This window comes from Mobula birostris, chromosome 6, assembly GCF_030028105.1.
Source record: "Mobula birostris isolate sMobBir1 chromosome 6, sMobBir1.hap1, whole genome shotgun sequence".
NCBI classification, from domain to species: domain Eukaryota; kingdom Metazoa; phylum Chordata; class Chondrichthyes; order Myliobatiformes; family Myliobatidae; genus Mobula; species Mobula birostris.
In genome coordinates this window covers 116,779,887-116,805,640 of record NC_092375.1, presented here as the reverse complement: position 1 = coordinate 116,805,640, position 25,754 = coordinate 116,779,887, and positions in this window count along the sequence as shown.

Genomic DNA, 25,754 nt, shown 5'->3' with positions numbered 1-25,754 from the left:
GTCATCCATCCCACCACTCCCCTTCAGGAAGAAGTGAGCAACACTGAATAAACTGCTGGCATTTACAGTGGAGGCTTATACACACAGAACAGGTCGGCAAAGGTCAATTGTAAACTGATTTGTGTAGTTAGATTTAAAAATATAGACCTGAAAATCTGGAAACATTTCAGAACTTGCATGCCTCAGTAGCCACACTGTAGCCAAACTCCAGAGGAGTGGTGACAGAGAACGCCTACTGATCAGGGCAATGCCTGAGTGGATCTGGAAAACCTGGACAAGGAGTATTCAGTTCAAACACCCCAGTGAGGGGTGACTTTGTAGGTGTTTATAAAATCGCGAAGTGTTCAGATAAGGTGAGTGATCACAGTGGTTTTCCCAGAGTAGGGAGTCTGAAACTAGAGACACAGCTTTAAGGAGAGAGGAGGTGATTTAAGGGGAAACTGATGGCAACCTTTTCCACACAGTAGGTAGTGGGTGTATAGGACAAGAAACAGTACAGCACAGTACCGGCCTTTCTTTCCCCAATGCCGTGCTGACCTTTATAGATTATCAGTCTCTAGTTGGAGGAGCCATAGCTTATATTGTGACAGGGTAGCCTCCAAACTGATGGCCTGAATGTCGATTTCTCTAACTCCCTGTAATTTCTCCACCCCTCCCCCTCCTCTCTTTTTCCATTCCCCATTCTGGATCCCCTTTTACCCCTACTCTTCTCTTCACCTGCCCACCACCGCCCCCCACTTCCCCTCCTCCATCTTCTCTATTTCCCGTGCTCCAATCTCCCGTCAGATTCCTTCTTCTTCAGCATTTTACACCTTCCACCTATCACTTCTCGGCTTCTCACCATCCCCCTCCCCCACCCACCTACACCCTCCTCTCACTTGGTCTCACCTACCACCTGCCAGTTTTTACTCCTTCCCCTCCCTCCACCTTTGAAACCTTGCTTCTGCCCCCTTCGTTTCTAGTCCTGATGAAGGGTCCCGGACCAAAATCTCGACTCTTTATTCCCCTCTTGCCATTGGCCCTGTATTTTGCCTTCAAACTTGACCTTCCAAATTGAATCACTTCACACCAGTTGAGCCATATGACTGTAAATCCCCATTGGGCCACAGGAATGCCAAGCCCTGCCCTGATTATCTTTTGGACAACTCTTGCCAGCACAGTAATTAAGATGACGGGTCTATAATTACTGGATTATCCCAACGTATAATATTTGCAGTTTCCCAGCCGCCTGACATGACCCTGATGCCTGGGATGTCCCAGAGATGAAGGTCAACATCAAACCAAAGGCTTCCCATCCAGGGTAGTTCTTAAATCATAGATTTGGCCGCGTCACGGGCAGTTCGCTGGCTTGGAGCAGAGAGCGGTGACTAAGATTGCTGGTCAAGGAGCAGGATACAGAATAGGGGTATTCTAAGATATTAACACTCAGGCATGGGTGTGCATTGTAAATTTCCCAAGCCTGCAAATGGAGGACTGTTTCAACATTCAAAGTTTTAAGATTGTTTAATATAATTTCTAGTACCCAAATGTAAAGGAGAATTAAATAATTGTTATTCCAGATCTGATACAACACCAAAAAACGCACAACAAGATAAAGAATGAAATCATAATAAAACACACACAATAATATAAATCCATAAGATAGCTTATATACATTGATTGTATGTCCATAATGTATAATATTGATTGTATGTCCATAAAGTGATGCCAGGCACAGGAGTGTCTGTACAGAGGGTGACTCTGACAGTAAATGATAAAATGGTGGTGGTTAGGTGTGTGGAGGGGTGGGTTAGTGGGTGGAGATGTTGATCAGTCTTACTGCTTGGGGAAAGTAACTGTTTTTGAGTCTGGTGGTCTTGGCGTGGATGCTATGTGGCCTCCTCGCTGGTGGCACTGGGACAATTTGAGGGAATGCGCAGGCTGGGAGGGTGTGGTAAACCATGTATATAGGTTGTAACTGGTTTACCTGTCTGGACAGGCCCCTCTGCTGACTGCTCCTGTGGCTCCTCCCACAGACCCCTGAATAAAGGTGATTGTGTCACTGCTCCTCCCTCAGTCCAGGACAGATACTCAGCATGGACGTTGGCCCATTTACTGTTAATAAAAGCCTTTCAGTATTTACTCTACTTCCAGTCTTTTGGAGTAATTGGTAGTACATCAGAGGATTAGTTCATGCTATTACTGGCCCTTTTCTGGCACCTTTCTCAATATATTCCTGTGTTGCCCTTAAGGCATCTATTTGACTTTGTTGGGTCTACGCTTTAAATGATTCGTTTGTAACTATTTTCTAGTTAAAGTTAAAGGTTGATAATTATGTGACAGTTTAGCAAAGGTAAATTCATTGTCTATGGTATATCGCGGCGTGTGATGACGTCACCTCCGGTTTCGCCGCGTCGTATGTGTAACCTCTGGTTCGGGAAGGTGAGAAGGTGGGTGCCATGCGTGCAGCATGATCGTGAAGAGCTCCGTCTCTACCCACAAAGAAACATTATAGAAGCAACGCCGTAAGTTCACAAGAAAGTATTTGAAGTAAAAATATTAGCGTGGTTTCTGTTAAGGAAGCAGCAGTTGGGGCGGCGCACGTGCCGGCTTTTCAATTTCAAACGTGGGGTGGGCTCGGGCCCGGCAGTGGTTTGACGCGACCCCCTCGCCCGCTACTCGGGGTGGCTGGAGACACTCGCTAAAAGAAGAGCGCGCGCTGGTCTCCAGAATGAAACAGACGCTGTATATGTTTGTATTTTTATATCAACAGTTTTCACCATACGATGTTAATGTGGAAGATTGAACAGTAAATGGTTAACCTTACTACGACTCTGTCTTCATTGGCTCCAGTTTAACTTGGTGTTTAGTCAGAGTTTCAACACACTGCACGAGAACACTACAATGTCCAAGAAGGTGGGTAGGATGATGCGTTAGGCAGTTTTAACTGAGGCTGTGTAAGAGCAGATGGTCCACTTGGACACAAATCCCTGAACGAGGCAGGACATATATAGGGGTGGGATCCTGGGATTCACAACTACTCAGGCAGGGTAGTCAGTGCAGTGGATAGTGTAATGTTATGCAGAAGCAATGATCTGGGTTCAATTCCCACTGCTGCCTGTAAGGAGTTTGTATGTTCTCCCCATGACTGTGAGGGTTTTCTCCGGGTGCTCCAGCTTCCTACCTCATTCCAAAGATGTACAGGTTAGGGTTAGTAAATCGTGGGCACGCCATGTTGGTACCGGAAGCACGGTGAAACTTGTGAGCTGTCTCCAGCACGTCCTCGGACTGTGTTGGTCATAGCTTCAAACGACACAGTTCTCTGTATGTTTCAATGTGCGGCTGACAGTTAAAGCTAGCCTTCAGTCTACCGAGTAGGGACGCTTCCCAAGAGGAGGGAATCCAGACACAGGGTGGGAGTGAGGAAACCTCAGGATGGGTGGTGGTGGGGGGGGGGGTTCTCCTGGAGCAGAGAAGGTTGGGAGAAGACAGGATCAAAGTGGACAAGGGAGGGGGAACAGAGGGAAGCTGTTCCCATTTGGGTGGTGGATAAGGGACCGGGGGACAGGGTAGGAGAGACTTTTTCATGCAGAGAGTGGTGGCGGTGGTGGATGTGGAACAATCAGTGAGAGAGAAGAGGATCAAGTTGAAGTTTATTGCACCTGGCCACACATACTGTGTATACAATTAAATGATAGAATGTTCTTCCAGACCACGGTGAACCACAAAACAGATATCATGCACACCACATAAAATAACATATTACCACAAAATGGGAGAGTGATCCACAAGGTTGTGGGGGAAGGGCACAGGGTAGGACAGATGAGCCAACTGGCCTCATTTTGCCAATGCCAAGGCTCTGTGCTCCTGCGGCCAGTGTTTGTCCATGTGTGTGGTTCAGTACCTGGGCTAACACAAACAGGCTACAGGCCCGACTAATCACCGCCTGCTTGCTCTGCACCACACTCCTGTCACAAGTAGCAACCAGCTTCTCCAGCACATTTGGAGAGTGCACCTGCTAACACATGGTTGAAGTGTCTCTCCATCTTTCTGTCTTCCTCTCTTTCTCTGCTTCTCTTTCTCTCTCTCCCTCCCCCCTCTCTCCTTCTCCCTCTTTCTTCCCATCTCTTTCTCTGTCTTGTCTCCATTTCTCTCTGTCTCTCTCTTTCCCTCTCTCTTTTCTTTCTCTCTCTGTCTCTTTACTCTCTCTTTCTCTGTCTGTCTCTCTCCCTCTCTCCCCCCTGTTTCCCTCTCTTTCCCGATGTCTCTCCTGTACCTCTCTGTCTCTCTCTCTCTTCCCCCCTCCATGTCTCCCCAGTACCTCCCATCTCCCTCTCTGTCTCTCCCCCCCTCTCTCTCTCTCTCTCTCTCTCCCCCCCCCCACCTCCATATCTCCCCCTGCACCTCCTATCCCTGTCCCCCTCTCTCTTTCGGTTTCTCTCATCTTGGTTCTGTAATTCTTGGAGAGGTTTGGTTGCTACTCCCCACACAGTCAGTGAACCCCACCTGAGCAAGTGGGGAGACAGTGGAGGAATGCAATTAAGGTGTTACCTTTCAACAGTCTGTGAAGTAACAGTTGATAAAGAGCAGGCGAAGGGCGGAGGAGTAGTACCGAGCAGTCTGATTTCTGAGATACCATCAACAGTGTTGGATTTCATCCCTAGGATACCAGTGCGGCCTGACACAAAGCACACAAACACTGCTAGAAAAATAAGCTAAGGTTACTTAACGACTTAAAGTACCTGGCTGAAAAATAGTGTAATCCCAAAGATAAATAAGCAATTGCCTTTCTGGGCTCAAGTGGCCCCTGCTCCAGGCCAAATCTGTTCAGCTGACATATTTAATCATGGTTCACTGCCTGGTCTCTGGCTGTTTTCACTCAGCGCTCGGGCCTAGCACAGTAGCCCATGTCCCTGTCTGTCTTCTGGCACAACAGGGTCCAAAAATCTGACATAGACTACACAATGCATCATAATTCTGATTGTGTGTGACATACTAAATAGGGATTCCCTATCCAACCTATCAAACATCTTCTCCTAACTGGGATCCCATCAGCAGTAAGCCTGGAGCTTAAGGCCTAGTGTTCAGGGTCCCATCAGTCATGCACCTGGAGCTTAAGGCCTGGTGTTCAGGGTCCCATAGGTAGTGAGTCTGGAGCTTAAGGCGTAGTCAGACATCCCACCTCTCCCTGAGGTTCCGGGAGTCTCCCGCATATTGATAGCGGCTCCCTGACGCCTGCAAATTATATACAATATCTCAGAAATCGATTTTTTTGAGAGGGAGAGGGAGAGGAAGAGGGAGAGGGAAAGGAAGAGGAAGAGTGAGAGCGAGAGGGAGTATCCTGCTGGTCTCTCTTCGTGTTAAGTAGACCTATCAGTTTTCTCTGTGGGCGGGCTTTACAGTCGACCTCAAAAATAATGACAGTGTTGCTCGCTGCACTGTTTGCAACAGTGACTTTTCTATTGTCCATGGTGGGTTAAAATGTAAAAGACATGTTGAGGTGAGTTTAACAGGTGCCATTCGTTCATTAGCATAGCTAACATTATTTAAACTAGCTGGCTAGCTGCTAAGGAGCTACTCTATTAACGTCCTATGTGATGAATGGGAGGATGAACCCTGGGCACCCTCCCAACACGCTCCTAGAAGACAGCGGCACGGCTAATGTAGATGCACTGAACACACTGATGAGGGAGGGGGAGAAGTGGAGAGTCCGTCATCGTGCCCGACGCCGGCCCCCTAGACCTGAGTCGATGTAGTAGTAGTAGTAGTAGTGGTACGTGATGAGGCCAAACTCCCTGTAGACTCGCTTAAAGTTGTAATAGAATAAAAAACGACTCCATGATAATATAATATAATATAAGTACATATTTTAATGTCACGTTTTCTGCATATACCCAACTTGGTTTACAGATTAGACAAAATCACTAAACAAAGTATTACATACACTCTTGGAGGTCGACCGGGGTGGGGGGGTGGTGTAATATGGGGTTGTGGGGGGGGGGCAGGGGTGCTACCTCCCTGAAATGCATTTTTGCAGGGTGGGATGTCTGCTGCATAGTGTTCAGGGTCCTGTCAGTGGTGAGCCTGGAGCTTAAGACCTAGTGTTCAGGGTCCCATAGGTAGCGAGCCTGGAGCTCGAGGCCTGGTGCTTAGTGACTGGAGATCCTAGTATCGATGTCAAGGCCCAAGTATCGATCAGAATTTCAGGATTCGAGGCCCGTTGGCTGGAGCCCTGATTCTGCCAGTCCCTGCGAGTCCTGCTGAACATTATGGGCATGCCGTGTTGGCGCTAGAATGTTGGTTATTAACACAAATGGAAAACTTCACTGTGTGTTTCAAAGTACGTATCATAAATAAACCTGAATCTTGAATCTTCAGAGACAAGCAACTGGCAAAGCAACGTGAATGTCACTGTGAACCTGTTGATGACGAGTGGTTGGAGAGGAGACGCAAGTCTCCTGAAGCTGATATGCATCTCCACAGCTTTAAGGACATTCAGCTCCAAATTTCTGTGAAGGCAGCTGGATATACCTGATGATTGAGGGTAATAACTGTCCCCGAACCTGGTGGGGTGGGACCTGAGGCTCATTGTGGTGAGTGAAGTTATCCAGACCGGTTCAGGAGCCGGATGATTGAGGGTAATAACTGTTCCTGAACCTGGTGGGGTGGGACCTGAGGCTCCTGCACCTCCTGGCCAATGGCAGCAGTAAGAAGAGAGCATGATCTTTTGAAGGTCAAACAGAATACCAGGTAGGATTCTTAGCAGAATAGATAAACAGATGATCTTAGTGTGAGCTGAAGAAGAGCAGAGAGATTTCGAAATGGACATTGAACCCATGAACACTACCTCACTACATTTTAATTTTGCACTTCTTATTTTAACGTAACTATTTAATAGGCATATATATACTTAAGAAACTCAGTTTTTTCTCTATATTTATTTATCATGTATTTCATTGTACTGCAACAGTAAAGTTAACACATTTCACAAAATATGCCAGTGATACTAAATCTGATCCTGATTCTATAATGGAACGTGTAGAACTAAGGATACAAGAGACCTGATGAAAGGTCTCGCCTCGAAATATTTCTGTTTATACCCATCCATAGATGCTGCCTAACCTGCCGAGTTTCTCCAGCACTCTTGTCAGTGTTGCTCTGGATTTGCAGCATCTGCAGGGTCTCTTGTGTTTACGACAGGCAGGAGGGCATGTTGTGGTGAGGTATTTGGATTCACAAAAGGGGATAAAGGCAGGGAAAGCAAGTGGGAAAGCCTGGCAAATGTAGCTTGGGGTGGAGAAAGCATGAGTCATGTAGCTGAAGTGCATTATCATTGAAATGGAGAGAGATCACAGATAGGTTTACAGAGGGGGGTGGAGTAAGTCACTACCAGTGCAACAAGTGGGTAAGGTGATAAATAAGATGTTAACTTCTGCTGTGAGAGATTTGGAATTTAGAAACAGGGAAGTTTTATAGTTGTATGTTTGATCTAATCACATCTGGAATATTGGCACATCTGGAATATTCTACTTACCGAAGAAAAATTGTAGGACCATAAGGTATAGGAGCAGAATTAATCCATTCGCTCATTGAGGCTAATCCAGCATCAAGTTGTGGCTGGTATTTTCTTCAGCACCATTCTGCCACCTTCTCCCCATGACCTTTAACCCCATCACCAATAAGGAAACTTAGGATTTAAGTTGAGTTTTATTTGCCACATGTACATACAGTGAAATGTGTCATTTGTGTCGACCAAATCAGCGAGGATTGGACTGGGCAGCCACAACAGAAGCCAACATAGCATACGCCCACAACTCACCAACCCTAACTGTAGGTGTTTGGAATGTGGGAGGATTCCGGAGCACGCAGTAGGAAGCAACGTGATCACGAGGAGAGGTCCTCATAGGCAGCGGCAGGAATTCAAACCCAATCCAACAGCTGGCACTGTGTGCAGCTACTTGTGCATGTGAACACGTATATGTTTGTGTGTCTCTCTGTCTGTTTCTGTGCATGTATTTTGTGTGGATGTGTGTGTGTGTGTGGGGGGGGTGTGTGTGAGTGTGTCTGTGTGTGTGTGTGTGTGAGTGTGTGGGTGTGTGTGTGTGGGGGGTTGTGTGTGAGAGTGCATGTGAGTATGTAGGGGCATGTATGAGTGTGTGTGTGTGTGAATGAGTGTGTGGGGGTGTGTGGGGGGGGGAGTGCAGGGTGTGTGAAAAGACAGAGATTGACCTGATTCTGCTGTTTGGAAATCCTGAGGTTTTGAAGTGAATGTTCTAAAGACATTCTGAAAGACATACTCTCTGTCTCCTGTGTGGAATGGATGGACAATGCTTTGGTCTGTCCCAAGCATCAAGCAATGAGCAATGAGGAAAGAACTCTGTGGGGAGAAGCAATGGTGCACTGAAATGTTCAAACCAGTAGACCAGGAGGGACTGAATGGCCTGCTGTCACTGAAAGTCACCACCCTTGGAAACCTCTTGACATCCAGGGTTCCTGGTAATTATTATCCTTATTGAGTCAGTACGGTAACAGAGTGGTTAGTGAGACACTTTGCAGCACCATTGATCAGGGTTCAATTCCCACCCCCACCCTTGTCAGTAAGGGGTTTGCACATTCTCCCCGTGATCGCACGGCTTTTCTCTGGTTTCCTCACACCTTTCAAAGACATGCGGTTAGGGTCCGTGAGTTATGGGCACATCATGTTGGGAATGGAAGAGAGGCAATACTTGCGGGCTGCCCCCAGGGCGTTCCTCAGAGATTTGATTTGACACAAATGGAGCATTTCACTGTACATGTGTCAAAATAAGGCTAATCTTTAACCTAATCTCTCCCTGCTCTTGTTTACTGGTGGTGTGCAGGCCCTGGAGGGTTGGATAGATGTGTGTGTTTATTTCACTGTGTCAGGTGCTGTCTAGTGTTAGACTGCAGGATAATTTATGAGGTTTGCGTGCCAGAACAGTGTTTGCCAAGGTTTCTCCATCAAGCGTGTTTGCAGTGCCTTTTGGGAAGGCGTGGCCCTTCTGACTCCCCTTGCTCATCAGTGCACCCAGGAAATCAAAGTCAAAGCAGGAACTCTGAAAGGGCCTGGAGATGGAGCCATGCAGAAAGCTATCAAAGGGCAAGGTTCCTGGGCTGCTGCTAGGAGTTTGGCATGGGTCAAAGGGCAGAAAGTAGAGGAGGGACAACAGCCACTGGCCTAACTTAGCTCAAAGTCTGCTGAAGATACAGTGCTGGGTGTGGAAGTGATCGATGAGAAAGGATGGATGGGGTCTGGTTCCACGTGGACGGCTGAGGCTCTGTAAGTCGGACTATGCTTGGAGTATTGTGAGCAGTTTTCAGCCACTTATCTAAGAAAGAATATGTTGACGTTGGAGAGCATCCAGAGGAGGTTCATGAGAGTGAACCAGGAAGTAAAAGCATTAATGTATGGGAACACTTGATGGCTCTGGGCCTGTACTCGCTGGAGTTTAGAAGAATGAGGGGGAGATCTCATTGAAACTATTGAACATTGAAAAGCCTAGATAGAGTGGATGTGCAGAAGATTTTTCCAACAGCAGGAGAGTCTAAGACCAGAGCCTCAAAAGTACATCCCTTTAGAATAGAGATGAGGAGAAATTTCTTTTGGCAGAGAGTGGTGAATCTGTGGAATCCATTGCCACAGATGGCTATGGATGCCAAGCTGTTGGGTATATAAAGCAGAGTTTGATAGGTTCCTGATTAGACAGGGCATCAAAGGTTACCAGGTGAAGGCAGGAGAATGGGGTTGAGAGGGAAAGTAAATCAGCCATGATTGAATGGCGGAGGAGGCTTGATGGGCCGAATTAGGGCTTATAGTCCTATGAACAACAGAATGCAAAATGAAGTGTCAGAGTTACAGGGACAGTGCAGTGCAGGTAAACTACAAGCTGCAAGATCATGGCGAGCTAGATCATGAGGTTAAGAATCTGTCTTGTTGCACTAGGGGACCAATCAATGATCTGATAACAGCAGATACAGCATACAGCACAGAAACAGTCCACTTTGACCTGTTGTGCTATAGGGACACGAGAGGCTGTGGCTCCCAGAATCTGGGGGGCGGGGGAGCAGAACGCCAGAGGAACTCAAGGGGTCAGTGGAAGGAAAATGAAATGGATGGGCAAAACTTTGTGTTGAGGATTGAAAGATGGAGGGGAGTTAGCCACCTATCACCTCTGTATTCCAGCTGTCTCCATCCATGGATGCTGCCTAACACGCTGAGTTCCTCCAGCACCTTCCTGTATTCATTTTATCTCCCTCTGCACCTGGCTATTCAGGTACCCATCCAGATGCACCTTCTAAGTTGTGAGTGTCCCTGCCTCCGACACCACCTCCGGCGGTTCATTTCAGGAAACTGTGGACCTTTATGAGAAACCATTTGTGTTCCGGGTCCAGGCTCCTTCATCGGAATTGTGAAATGGAGGGAACTATGGTAATAGAATGCTTTGGAGAGGGTGCTGAAGGTGCTTACGAAGATGCGGCCTGGATCAGAGGGCATGTGCTATAACGAGAGGATGGGCAAACTTTGGTTGTTTCCTCTGGAGCACCAGAGGCTGAGGGGAGATCTGACAGAGGTTTATAAGATTGTGAGAGGCATAGGTAGCGTAGACAGACAGTATTGTTTTCCCAGAGTTGAAATGTCTAACATCAGAGGGAATGCATTAAGGTGAGAGGGGGTAATTTCAAAAGAGATGTGAGGGGCAAGTTTTTCACACAGAGCGCGGTGGGTACTGGAAATGCACTGCCTGGGCTGGTGAGAGATTAGGGATTTTAAGAGATGCTTAGATAAGTACATGAATGTGAGGAAAATGGAAGGGTATGGACATTGTGCAGGCAGAAGAGATTAGTTTAATTTGTGATTTGATTTGGCACAGAACTGCGGGCTGAAAGGCCTGTTCCTGTTCTGTGTTCTGGAATGAGCACATCACTGAACAGACCACTGAGCACACAATGTTGACGCCAGTTTATATGAAATGTCCTCCTCCTGTGTATCATTCATATCCCTCCATTCCCTCTGTATTCAGGTTGTCTACCTAAAAAGCCTCTAAAACTCCACCTAATTGCTTCCACTGTTACCACTGGTAACCATTACAGGCACAAGACATGGTATTTCACAGTAGCATGGCAGTTAGGTTAGAACTTCACAGTGCCAGCAATCTTGTGATCAGGGTTCAATTTCCTCCACTGTCTGTAAGGAGTTTGTACATTCTCCCTGTAGTCAGGTGGGTTTCCCCTGGGTGCTCCCAGATTCCAAAGACGTGAGTAACTAGTTTTCCACTGGAAGCATGCTGACATTTGGGGGCTGCCCCCCCCCCCAACACATCCTCGGACTGTGTTGGTCATTGATGTAAATGATACACTTCTCTCTATGTTTCGATATTTTTATAGACATGTGACGAATAAAGCCAATCTTTGATCTTTACCATTCTGTAAAAAACATGCCCCCACATCATCTTTGAACTCCCCTCACAGCGTTAACCTTAAAAACATATCCTCTGGTGTTTCACATTTCTACCCTGGGTTAAAGATCCTGACCGTCTACCCTAACGTCATTGAAAAGAAACCCTCAGCCTCTGACGCTCCAGGGACAACTACCCAAGGGACAATTTGTCAGAATGTCCTTTGTAGCCCATACTCTCCAGTCCAGGCAGCAGCCTGGTGAACCTCTGAACTGAGTCAGATGGACTCTGAACTGATTTCACAAACTATGGACTCATTTTCAAGGACTTACAACTCATGATCTCAATTTTATTTCTTTATCTATCTACCTATTTATCAAATCATATATATACAGTATTAACGCAGTTTGACTTCTTTTGTACATTGGTTATTTATCCATCTTTGTTTGTGTGTAGTTTTTCATTAATTTATGGTGTTTCTTAGTTTTACTGTGAATGCCTGCAAGGAAATGAACCTTATATGGTGATAAAAACAAAAGAGATTCTGCAGTTGCTGGAACCCCAAAGCATCACACATATGTAGGTATATATGTACTTTGATAATAAATTTACTTTGAACTTTGAGCTTTGGATCTCTTCTGCACCCTCTCCAGAGCCTCCACATTATCCCTAAATAGTTTGACCAGAACTGCACACAGTATAAGTTATAAAGCTTTTGTGAATTCTGGAAAAATTCTATAGAACTCTTGGGCCTCCTAGTGTCCACCCAGCTAATAGGATTCACCAACCGCTCATTCCAGACCCATCACCAGCAGCCTATTTAACCCCAGTTCTCACCCACAGTCCTTGTTCATTCATTGAAGCAGCCGGCCTCAACCAGTTGTTCCAAGCCTTCAGTCTCCCTGCCTAGAATTTACCTTGTTGCCTGTTGTGTTTAATGACTGTTCTGTCTTGTTTAATAGCCTCTCGTGGCTTGTTATTCTGTGGTCTATTATTACAGTTATCATTTACTGTTAAATTGTCTCCCCTACACTGCTTCTGGCCCAAGACTCCTCTGTAATTCCTGACAAGAACAATATTTAGTCTCTTTGAGGTTGGGACTGGAATTCACATAGGGAATATGGACTGGCTTCTGTCTTCACATGCTATCCTTTGTTATGAACAGAACCATGTACTGTCATCTAACCATGGTCTTACTAAACGACCAAATACATCTAGCGCAGGAACAGGCCCTTCATCCCATCAAGTCCATGCTGACCCATCAGCCATCTAGTAACACCAATCCCTCACTCCAGATTCAAGGAGATTTGTCACAACATCAAGACATCGAAGCATACAGTGAAGTGAGCCACTGGCGTCAAATCAAATCAGCAAGGATTATGCCGGGGGCAGTATGCAGGTGTCATTCCGCTTCACGTGCCAACAGAGCATATTCACACAACTTACGAACCCCAAGCCATACATCCCTGCAAAGTGGGAGGAAACCAAAGCACCCAGAGGAAACCTACATGGTCAGGGGAGAACATACGAACTCCTTACAGAGAGCATTGGGAATTGAACCCCGATCAGTGATTACTGGTGCTATAGAGCGATTGAGTTAGCCACTACACAATTGTGTTGTCCATGGCATGGTAGTGTAGAAGTCCTGGTAGAAAATCTCCATTATCCCTATCTCCTACCGTCTGTTTAGTTCAGATTTGGATCATATATATCAGGATGAAATGAGATTCCTTGTTCACACTAGGCTCGCAGAGTAAATTCTGTACATGGTAATCATTAATACAGCGAGTGTAAAACTACAATATGGTGCAAAGTGTATTAGTGGGTGTAGAATCAGTGCTAAAGTGACAACAATGGAACAAGTAGACTAAGGATATGAGACCTGATGAAGGGTCTTGGCTCGAAACGTCGATTGTTCACAACCCTCCATAGATGCTGCCTGACCTGCTGAGTTCCTACAGCATTCTGTGTGTGTTGCTCTGGATTTCCAGCATCTGCAGAATCTCTCCACCTCTCTGGATTTCAAAATCGGTTAAATAAGAAAAGAGATTAGCTTTATTTGTCACATCCACAACAAAACATGTGGTGAAATACGTTGTTAGCGCCTACGACTAGCGCAGTTTGACTATGTCCTGGGGTCAGCCCGCTAGTGTCACCATGCCCACAATTTACTAACCCTAACCTGCATTTCCTTGGAATTTGGGAGGAAACCAGAGCACCTCGGGGAAACCCACACAGTCTCGGTGAGAATGTACAATCTCCTTACAGATAGCAGCTGGACTTGAACCCCAATCGATGGTCGCTAGCACTGTAAAGCATTGTGCTAACCTCTACACTGCCATGCCTCCCATCCAGCAGGACCTGTACACGGATAGGTGCCAGAAAGGTGTGCTTAAGATGATGAGAGGCATTGATCGTGTGGATAGTCAGAGGCTTTTTCCCAGGGCTGAAATGGCTATCATGAGACAGCACAGTGTTAAGGTGCTTAGAAGTAGGTACAGAGGAGATGTCAGGGGTAAGTTTTCTATGCAGAGAGTGGTGAGTGCGTGGAATGGGCTGCTGGTGACGGTCGTGGAGGCGGATACGATAGGGTCTTTTAAGAGACTCCTGGACAGGTCCATGGAGCTCAGAAAAATAGAGGGCTATGGGTACCCCGAGGTAATTTCTCAGGTAAGGACATGCTCGACACAGCTTTGTGGGCCGAAGGACCTGTATTGTGCTGTAGGTTTTCTATGTTTCCAAAAGGGCCTACAAAATCATGAAGGATCCCACCCACCGTGTCCATGAACTGTTTGTCTCACTCCCATCAGGGAAGAAGCTGCACAGAATCCACATCAGGACCCCCAGACTCAAAAACCAACATCTCCACTCAGTAACCCACCCCACCACCACAACACGCACATCACCTAGCCTCACTTTCTTTTAGCATAAACAGGGCAGAACAGGCCCTTCCAGCCCAACGAGCCGCACCACCCAGCAACCCGCCTATTTACCACTGGTCTAGTCACTGGATAATTTTCAATGACCAATTAACCTACTAACCAACATGTCTTTGGACTGTGAGAGGAAACCCATGCAATCACGGGGAGAACGTACAAACTCCTTACAGAGGATGCCGGAATTGAACTCCGAACTCCAACGCCCCAGGCTGTAATAGCGTCATGCTAACGGCTGTGCTACGTTGGTGCCCGTACATTATGTACATACAGCAAATGTTCAAAGATCAAAGCAAATTTATTATCAAAGTACATATATGTCACCCTTGGATTCATTTTCTTGTGAGCATTCACAGTAGAACGAAGAAATACAATATAATTGATGAAAAATTACACAGTAAGACGGACAAGTAATCAATGTGCAAAATACTTCAAACTGTGCAAATTCAAAAAAAAAGCAGACAACTAAATAGCACTAAGAATAATAGTTGTAGAGTCCTTAAAAGTGAGTCTGTAGGTTGTGGAATCAGCTCAGTGTTGTGCTTGTGAAATTATCTACACTGGTTCAGGAGCCGGATGGTTGTTGGGTAATAGCTGTTCCTGAACCTGGTGGTGTGGACCCTGAGGCTCCTGCACCTCCTTCCTCATTGGAGCAGTGAGAAGGGAGGATGGCCTGGACGGTCGGCGTCCTCTAATGAGGATATAACAATTGGTTGTACATTGTGTTCTATAAATTTGCTTTTATATTTATATTTATTATGTTTTATTGCTCGTTTTAATTTTTTATTCTTTATGCTTATTGTGTTTTTTTTTTGTGCTGCATCAGATCCAGAATAACAATCATTTAATTCTCCTTTACACTTCTGTAAGAATGACTGAAACCAATCTCGAAGCTTCAATCTTCCAACATCAGTAGCTTTTCAGATTACAATGTTCCATTTGCTCACAGGTGGTTGCTCTTTCCCAAGTCTGTTGCGTGACTGATTTAATGTGTGGAAAATGTGGGGGCACTCACGTCAGTACACAGAACAGAATGTTTTTAAAGGCATTGAGGTTGGGAGGTGTTGACGATCACTGAATTCACTCAGAGACGATGTGCAGGTGCAGTGTGCGATTAGGAAGTCAAATGGAATGTTGGCCTTTAGAAGGTGAGGATTTGAACAGGGGTCAGGAAATCTGACTTCAATGGTGAGAGCACATGTGGAGCATAAACACCAGAGATCCTGCAGATGCCAGCAATCCAGAGTAGCACACACAAAATGATGGAGGAACTCAGCAGGTCAGGCAGCATCCATCGAGGGCAATAAACAGTTGACATTTTGCTTTGCGACCCTTCATCGGGGCTGGAAAGGAATGGGAAGAAGCCAGAATAAGATGCCGGGAGGGGTAGGAGTGCAAGCTTGGAGGAGTAGTGTAGGTGGAAGAGGTAATGGGCTGAAGAAGAAGGTATCTGATAGGGGTGGAGACTGGACCATGGGAGAAAGGGAAGGAGGATGGGCACTAGGGGGAGGAGATGGGTAAGTGAGAACAAGAGAAGGGGTGAGAGGAGAACCAGAATGGGGAGTGGAAAGAGAGAGAAGGCAGGGTGGGGGATATTGGAGAAATCAATTGTCATACCATCAGGATGGAGCTTCCCCCAATGGAAAATTAAGTGTTACTCCTCAGCCTGAGTTTGGCCCCACTATGGCAGCAGTGGAGACCATGGACGGATATGTTGGAATGCAAAGTCAAATTGAAACGGGAGATCCTGCCTCCTAAAGCAGACAGAGCAAAGGTACTCAATGGTACTCAATCTACACGGAGTGATGGAGACGAGGTCACTCCAGGTGCACTGGATATTGTGTACATGCTAGTCTCTTTGCCTAAGCTGTTGTCTGGGATAGAGTGTTTCAGTTCTGAGAAAAAAATTGGGGAGGTCCTCTCTAGAGTGGAGAGGTTAAGAGGGGACCTGACTGAGGTAAACAGTGTCTATAAAAAGTATTCACCCACCCTCCCCCCCAGAAGTTTTCATGTTTTATTGTTTTACAACATTGAATCACAGTGGATTTTATTTGGCTTTTTTTGACACTGATCAACAGAGAAAGACTCTTTTGTGTCAAAATGAAAACAGGTCTCTACAAAGTATTTAGATTAATTACAAATATAAAACACAAAATAATTGATTGCTTACATATTCACTCCCTTTAATATGACACACTAAATCATCACTGGTGCAACCAATTGGTTTTAGAAGTCACATAATTAGTTAAATGGAGATCACTGTGTGCAGTCAAGGTGTTTCAATTGATTGTAGTAAAAATACACCTGGATCTGGAAGGTCCAACTGCTGGAGAGTCAGTATCCTGGCAAAAACTACACCATGAAGACAAAGGAACACTCCAAGCAACTCTGTGAAAGGGTTATTGAAAAGCACAAGTCTAACGGGAGGAGGACGAAGAGAAAATCACACACAAAATGCTGAGGAACTTAGCAGGTCAAACAACATCTAATGAGGGGAATAAACAGTTAACGTTTTGGGCCAAGACCCAGATGGCAAAGAGTGAATGTCCATGGTATTACATAGATGTACAGTGGAGATTGGTTGTATCACAGCCTGGTATGGAAACACCAATGCCCTTGAACAGAGCAGTCTACAGCACATGATGGGTACAGCCCAGTCCATTACAGGCAAAACACTCTCCACCATTGAGCACATCTACAAGGTACACTGTCACAAGAAAGCAACATTCGTTATCAATGACCCCCCCACCCTCCCGCCATCCAGGCCATACCTTCTTCTCACTACGATCATCGGGCAGGACGTACAGAAGCCTCAGGTCCCACACCACCAGGTTCAGGAACAGTTATACCCCTCAGCCATCAGGCTTCTGAACCAGAGGGGTTAACTTCACTCACCTCAACACTGAACTGATTCCACAACCTACAGACACACTTCGAAGGAGTCTATGACTCATGCTTTCAGCATTTTTAAAATTTGAACAATTTATCTTCTTTTGCACGATCGGTTGTTTGTCAGTGTTTGTTTATGTGTAGTTGTTTTGTACATTAGAACAGTACAGCACAGGTTGTGGATTACAGGAGGAATGAAGACGGGCTAGTCCTGTTAACATCAATGGATCTGGGGTTGAGAGAGTCAACAGTTTCAAGTTCCTCAGCATACACATCACAGAGGAACTCACGTGGTCTGTACATACCGGCTGTGGTGAATACAGCACAACCACCTCTTTCACCTCAGACGATTGAGGAAGTCCAGCACGAGTCCCCAAAATCTTGAGAACTTTCTACAAGGGCACAATTGAGAGCATCTTAACTGGCTGCATCACTGCCTGGTATGGGAACTGTACCTCCCTCAAACACAGGACCCTGCAGAGAGTGGTGTGGACAGCCCAACACATCTGTGGATATGAACTTCCCACTATTCAGGACACTTACACAGACTGGTGTGTAAACAGGGCCTGAAGTATCATTGGGGACCCAAGTCACCCCAACCACAAACTGCTCCAGCTGTTACCATCTGGGAAATGGTACTGCAGCGTTAAAGCCAGAACCAACAGGCTCCGAGGCAGCTTTTTCCACCAAGCCATCAGACTGATTAATTCACGCTGGCACAATTGTATTTCTAAGCTATATTGACTGTCCTTTTGTATATCTTACTGTACATGCTATTTATTACAAATTCCTATAATTTGCACAATGCACATTCAGACGGAGTCGTGACGTAAAGATTTTCACTCCTCACGTATGTGAAGAATGCAAGAAATAAAGTCAATTCAAAATGTTGTGGTGAACCAAGTAAATTAGTAATAAAATGGCCAACTAAAATAATCTCTTCTGGCTACATGAGGCCCATGCCCATATCCTTCCATTTTTCTCACATTCTTGCGTCTACTTCAATGTGTCTTAAAAGTTCCTAATGTATCTGCCTCTACCACCACCCCAGGCAGTGTATTCCAGGCACCTACTACTCCCTGTGTATGAAAACCATAATGGCGGGGAGGGGGGGGGGGTCATTGATAATGCTCACATCTCCTTTGATGAAATGCATGCCCTCTGGTATTGGACATTTCAACCCTGGGAAAATTCTACTCTATTTCTTTATTTTCTTGTGAATGCCTGCAAGAAAATGATTCTCAAATTAGTATACGGTAACATATACAGTGTGTATTTTGATAATAAATTTACTTTGAACTTGGAAATTTAGGAGGAGGGCATATGGCTTGCTGAGCTGGATATGGCTGGCAGAAGTAGCTGGGTCAAGAGAGCGGAGGGGAAGGTGGAGAGGGTGACAGTTTCCAGCTATTCAGTGGGTGCCAGAAGTCTGGTGTGACAAAGGCACCTGATCCTTCCAGGATGCCAAATCACTGATAAACCTGTAAGGTGATCCAATTATTAAAAGGTTGCATTCTCCCAAGGTCAGCTGTAAAATACTACAGATGGTATTTGTGACATCAGCACCTCATTCACTGCCAAGATTACTATTAAACTTCTCAAAAACAAAATGCCAGTTCAAAATGCTCAGCCAGAAATGATTGAGAACAATTCAGTACACAGCTTGATCTTATCAATGGGACAAATTCTTCTGTGGCACAACATTAAAGAGTCCAGGTCACACTCTAACTAGAGAGAGTGAATGTGGAGAGGATGTTTCCTATAGGGGGGAGTCCAGGACTGGAGGGAACAGCATCACAATAGAAGGAAATCCCTTTAGAACAGAGATGAGAAGGAATTTGTTTATCCAGAGGGTGGTGAATCTGTGGAATTTTTTGCCACAGACAACTGTGGAGGCCAAGTCATTGGATATATTTCAAGCAAAGGTTGATAGGTTCTTGATTAGTAAAGGTGTCAAAGGTCACAGGGAGAAGGCAGGAAGATGGGGTTGAGAGGGATAATAAATCAGCCACAATGGAATAACAGAGCAGACTCAATGGGCCAAGTGGCCTAATTCTGCTTCTATGATTTTATGATAATGACAAAGGACCTCACACCATACCTCAAAAATGTCACATAGCAGGGTTGTGTGCTTAACACGTTAAATTCATTGGTATATGTAAACCATTGCAGCCGTGGCTATAATTGTTCAAATCTTGTGGCTAATACAGTACCCTAGGTCTGACCTGCATTTACTTTCGCATCTTTGCGAATGCCTATGTGAATCATACTGTTAAGTACAGGTGTTGAGATGTTATGCTGAAGTTGTATAAGGTGTTGGTGAGGCCATACTGTGTGCAGTTCTGGTCACCTACCTACTGGGAAGGGTGTCACGATAGCATAGCATGAGATGTAAGATCAGGGTTCAAATCCCACCACTGTTTTCACCAGGACCGTATGGGTTTCTTCTGGGTTCTCCGGTTCCTCACATGTTCCAAAGAAGCACGGGTTAGGGTTATTCAGTTATCGGCATGCTCTGTTGGTGTTGAAAGTGTGGGGACACTTGCGGGCTGTCTAACACAATCATCACAGACTTGGTTTGATGGAACTGACGCATTTCACTGTACGTTTTGATGTACACATGAAAATTAAAGCTAATCTAATCTTTAAATAGAGTGCAGAGAAAATTGACAAGGATGTTGCTAAGGCTTGAGGACCTGAATTCTAGGGAAAGGTTGAATAGGTTAGGACTTTATTTTCCAGAGTGTAGGAAAATGAGGAGAGATTTGATAAAAGTATAGAAAATTATGAAAGATAAATAGGGTAAATGCAAACAGGCTTTTTTCCACTGAGCTTGTGTGAGTCTAGAACTAAAGGCCAGAGGTTAAGGGTGGGGAGCTTCTTCACTCAGAGGGTGGTGAGAGTGTGGAATGAGGTGCCAGCAGAAGTAGTGGATGTGGGTTTGATTTCAACATTTAAGAGAAGTTTGGATAAGGACATGGATGGGAGGGGTTTGGAGGGCTGTGGCCCAGGTCGGGATTAATGGGACTAGGCAGAATAACAGTTCTACACGGACTAGATGTTGTGCCAAAATTTGAACCTACTGTCAGAGTACCTATAACCCACAGCCCTTCATTTTTCCATCATTCATGTGCCTATATAAGTGTATCTTATATGTCCCTAATATATTTGCCTCTGCCAACCCCACCACTTCCAGCAGTGGGTTCCAAGCACCCACCAGACTCGGTGTAAAAGCCTATCTCTGACATCCCCCTCCCAATGCTTTCCTTCAATCACCCCCTTGTATTAGCCATTTCTGTCCTGGGAAAATGTCTCTGGCTGCTCACTCTATCATGCCCCTCATTTTATACACCTCTGTCAACTCACTTCTTATCCTCTTTCACGCCAAAGAGAAAAGCCCCAGCTCAACCAACCAATCCTGATAAAACATGCTCTCTAATCCAGGCAGTATCCTGGTAAACCTCCTCCGCACTCTCTCTAAACCTTCCACATCCTCCCTATAATGAGGCGACCAGAACTGAACACAATTTATTGAGTTTTACTCTGAACAGATTCTCCAGGACTGTTGTTAGATTAACACTGAGATCCTCCTCACCCGAGCCCTGATTGTCTGACACGTACCCCTGCAAACTGAGTGATGGTGTCAACCCGGAGAGTTCAGACCAACCCCCTCCCTTGAGTGTGCTGCCCTCCGATTGGCTGAAGGCAGACAAAGCAAAGGGAGAGGTGTGGGATAATGCTGCACAGAAAGAGAGATGAAAGAGTCACCTAATCTTCAGATGGAAAAGAAAACGGCCGGTGTTACTGAAAGATTTATGGGATGATGGTGGATGACAGGCTGAGGTGTGAGCTGCATTCACAGAGTGTAACCAGACCCCTGCCATTGAATGAAGGTAATCCAACTCCGGCGTGCCTCGTCTTATCTTTCAGCAGGGTGATCAGAGCATCTGGCTGTGCTGCTAGTCTGCAGCTGACGACTCTGTCCTATTCACAGCCCCTCCCACGGTTTCTGATTTCCACCTGCCCTCCCCTGTTGTTGGAGGATGAGGCAATAGATATTCCTGTTGCCTGGCCCCCAATCCAACACTTCCCAACATCCAACACCCAGGTCCCGACTCAACGAACCCCACCACCCAAATCCTCACCCCATTTCCAACATCCAACACCCAGCTTCCGACTCACCTAGACCTAACTGCCCAAATCCTCACCCCATTTCCAACATCCAACACCCAGCTCCCGACTCACCTAGACCTAACTGCTCAAATCCTCACCCCATTTCCAACATCCAACACCCAGCACCTGACTCACCCAGACCTGATACCCAAACTCCTTCCCAAATCCTCATCCCAATTGCAACATCCAACACCCAGCTCGCGACTCACCCAGACCTAACGTGCAACCCCCAACCCAAATCCTCATCCCAATAACAACATCCAACACCCAGCTCCCGACTCACCCAGACCTAACATGCAACACCCCCACCCAAATCCTCATCCCAATAACAACATCCAACACTCAGCTCGCGACTCACCCAGACCTAACATGCAACACCCCCACCCAAATCCTCATCCCAATACCAACATCCAACACCCAGCTTGTGACTCACTCAGACCTAACACGCAACACCCCTACCCAAATCCTCATCCCAATAACAACATCCAACACCCAGCTCCCGACTCACTCCAACCTAACACCCAACCACTCCAACCCAAATCCTCACCACATATCAACGTCCAACACCCAGAAGCTGACTCACCCAGACCTAACACCCAACTCCACACCCAAATCCTCATCCCATACCAACGCCCAACACCTACACTCGACTCTCCCAGATCTGACAGCAAACCCCCCTACTCAGATCCTCATCCCAATACCAACATCCAACACCCAGCTCCTGACTCATCCAGACCTGATGCCCAACCTCCCACCCAAATACTCACCTCAATCCCAATATCCAATACCCAACACCCACTTAAAACCCTACCCCAGTCCCAGCACTCAACAGCCCATCACCCAACCCATGATAGGTTTGGAGGGATATAGCCAAACACAGGCAAGTTGGGCGATCTCAAGTCGACATCTTGGTCAGCATAGACAACTTAGGAAGAAGGGCCAGTTTTCATGCTGCATTTCTCCAAGACTCAGTCTGGTAAACCAGACGGAGATTAGGGTCTTAGTGCAGAGGTGAACAGCTCTTCCCTTAGGATGCAGTCCAGAGTCAACATGATGCATCATTGTGGGCATGCTATTCATGTGATGGGACTGTACATTATATTGGTCTCCTCCAGCCTTTCCGCATTTTCCTTCTTGTGGCTGATTGGCAGGAGGGTGATCTGTATGTTCCGTGTGTGTGGGTTGGGGGGTGGGGTGATCTGTATGTTCCATGTGTGTGGGTTGGGCGGGGTGATCTGTATGTTCTGTGTGTGTGGGTTGGGCGGGGTGATCTGTATGTTCCGTGTGTGTGGGTTAGGCGGGGTGATCTCTATGTTCCGTGTGCGTGGGTTGGGTGGGGTGATCTGTATGTTCTGTGTGTGTGGGTTAGACAGGGTGATCTTTGTGTTCTGTGTGTGTGGGTTTGGTGGGGTGATCTGTAGGTTCTGTGTGTGTGGCTTGGGTGGGGTGATCTGTATGTTATGTGTGTGTGGGTTTGGTGGGGTGATCTGTCGGTTCTGTTTGTGTGGGTTGGGCGGGGTGATCTGTATGTTCTGTGTGTGTGGCTGGGACCGCGGGTGATCTGTATGTTCCGTGTGTGTGGGTTAGGCAGGGTGATCTGTATGTTCTGTGTGTGTGGCTGGGACCGCGGGTGATCTGTATGTTCCGTGTAGGTAGGTTGAGTGGGGTGATCTGTACGTTCTGTGTGTGTGGGTTGGGCGGGGTGATCTGTATGTTCTGAGTGTGTGGGCAGGGGGTGATCTGTATGTGCCGTGTAGGTAGGTTGGGCGTGGTGATCTGTATGTTCCGTGTGTGTGGGTTGGGCCGGGTGATCTGTATGTTCCGTGTTTGAAGGTTGGGCGGGGTGATCTGTGTGTTCTGTGTGTCTGGGTTCGGTGGGGTGATCTGAAGGTTCTGTGTGTGTGGCTTGGGTGGGGTGATCTGTATGTTATGTGTGTGTGGGTTTGGTGGGGTGATCTGTCGGTTCTGTTTGTGTGGGTTGGGCGGGGTGATCTGTATGTTCTGTGTGTGTGGCTGGGACCGCGGGTGATCTGTATGTTCCGTGTGTGTGGGTTAGGCGGGGTGATTTGGATGTTCTGTGTGTCTGGGCAGGGGGTGATCTGTATGTTCTATGTCTGTGGCTTGGGTGGGGGGATCTGTATGTTCTGTGTGTGTGGGTTGGGCGGGGTGATCTGTATGTTCTGTGTTTGTAGGATAGGCGGGGTGATCTGTATGTTATGTGTGTGTGGGTTTGGTGGGGTGATCTGTCAGTTCCGTGTGTGTGGGATGGGCGGGGTGATCTGTAAGTTATGTGTGTGTGGGTTGGGCGGGGTGATCTGTATGTTCCGTGTAGGTAGATTGGGTGGGGTGATCTGTACGTTCTGTGTGTGTGAGTTGGGCGGGGTGATCTGTATCTTCTGTGTTTGTGGCTTGGGCGAGGTGGTCTTTATGATCCGTCTGTGTGGGTTGGACGGGGTGATCTGTATGTTCCATGTAGGTAGGCTGAGTGGGGTGATCTGTACGTTCTGTGTGTGTGGGTTGGGCGGGGTGATCTGTATGTTCTGAGTGTGTGGGCAGGGGGTGATCTGTATGTGCCGTGTAGGTAGGTTGGGCGTGGTGATCTGTATGTTCCGTGTGTGTGGGTTGGGCCGGGTGATCTGTATGTTCCGTGTTTGTAGGTTGGGCGGGGTGATCTGTATGTTCCGTGTGGTGGGTTGGACGGGATGATCTGCATGTTCCGTGTGGTGGGTTGGGAGAGGTGATCTGTATGTTCTATGTGTGTGGGTGGGGCGGGGAGATCTGTATGTTCCGTGTGTGTAGGTTGGGTGGGGTGATCTGTATGTTCCGTGTGTGTGGGTTGGGCGGGGTGATCTGTATGTTACGTGTGTGTGGGTTGGGAGTGGTGATCTGTCTGTTACGTGTGTGTGGGTTGGGCGGGGTGATCTGTATGTTCCGTGTGTGTGGGTTGGGGTGGGTGATCTGTATGTTCCGTGTGTGTGGATCGGGCGGGGTGATCTGTATATTATGTGTGTGTGGGTTGGGCAGGGTGATCTGTATGTTCCGTGTGTGTGGGTTGGGAGGGGTGATCTGTATGTTCTGTGTGTTTGGGTTGGGCGGGGTGATCTGTATGTTCCGTGTGTGTGGGTTGAGTGGGGTGATCTGTATGTTCCGTGTGTGTAGGTTGGGCGGAGTGATCTGTATGTTCCATGTCTGTCGGTTGGACAGGGTGATCTGTATGTTCCATGTGTATGGGTTGGGCGGGGTGATGTATATATGCTGTCTCTGTGGGTTGGGTGAGGTGATCTGTATGTTCTGTGTGTGTGGGTTGGGCGTGGTGATCTGTATGTTCTGTGAGCGTGGGTTGGGCGGGATGATTTGTATGTTCCGTGTGTGTGGTTTGGGTGGGGTAATCTGTATGTTCTGTGTGTGTGGGTTGGGCGTGGTGATCTGTATGTTCTGTGTGTGTGGGTTGGGCGGGGTGATCTGTATGTTCCGTGTCCGTGGTTTGGGTGGGGTGATCTGTATGTTCCATGTGTGTGGGTTGGGTGGGGTGACCTGTAAGCTCTCCGTGTGTGGGTTGGGCGTGGTAACCTGTATGTTTTGTGTGTGTCGGCCGGGCGGGATGATCTGTATGTTCCGTGTGTGTGGGTCGGGCGGGGTGATCTGTATATTATGTGTGTGTGGGTTGGGCAGGGTGATCTGTATGTTCCGTGTGTGTGGGTTGGGAGGGATGATCTGTATGTTCTGTGTGTTTGGGTTGGGCGGGGTGATCTGTATGTTCTGTGTGTGTAGGTTGGGCGGGGTGATCTGTATGTTCTGTGTGTGAGGGTTGGGCGTGGTGATCTGCATGTTCCGTGTGTGAAGGTTGGGGTGGGTGATCTGTATGTTCCGTTTGTGTGGGTCGGGCGGGGTGATCTGTATGTTCCGTGTGTGTAGGTTGGGTGGGGTGATCTGTACGTTCTGTGTGTGTGGGTTGGGCGGGGTGATCTGTATGTTCCGTGTGTATAGGTTGGGCGGGGTGATCTGTATGTTCCATGTGTGTGGGTTGGACGGGGTGATCTGTATGTTCCGTGTGTGTGGGTTGGGCGGGGTGATCTGTATGCTCCGTGTTTGTGGGTTGGGCGGAGTGATCTGTATGTTCTGTGTGTTTGGGTTGGGTGGGGTGATCTGCATGTTCCGTATGCGCGGGTTGGGCGGGATGATATTTATGTTCCGTGTGTGTGTGGTTTGGGTGGGGTGATCTGTATGTTCTGTGTGTGTGGGTTGGGCGTGGTGAACTCTATGTTCTGTGTGTGTGGTTTGGGTGGGGTGATCTGTATGTTCCGTGTGTGTAGTTTGGGTGGGGTGATCTGTATGTTCCATGTGTGTGGGTTGGGTGGGGTGA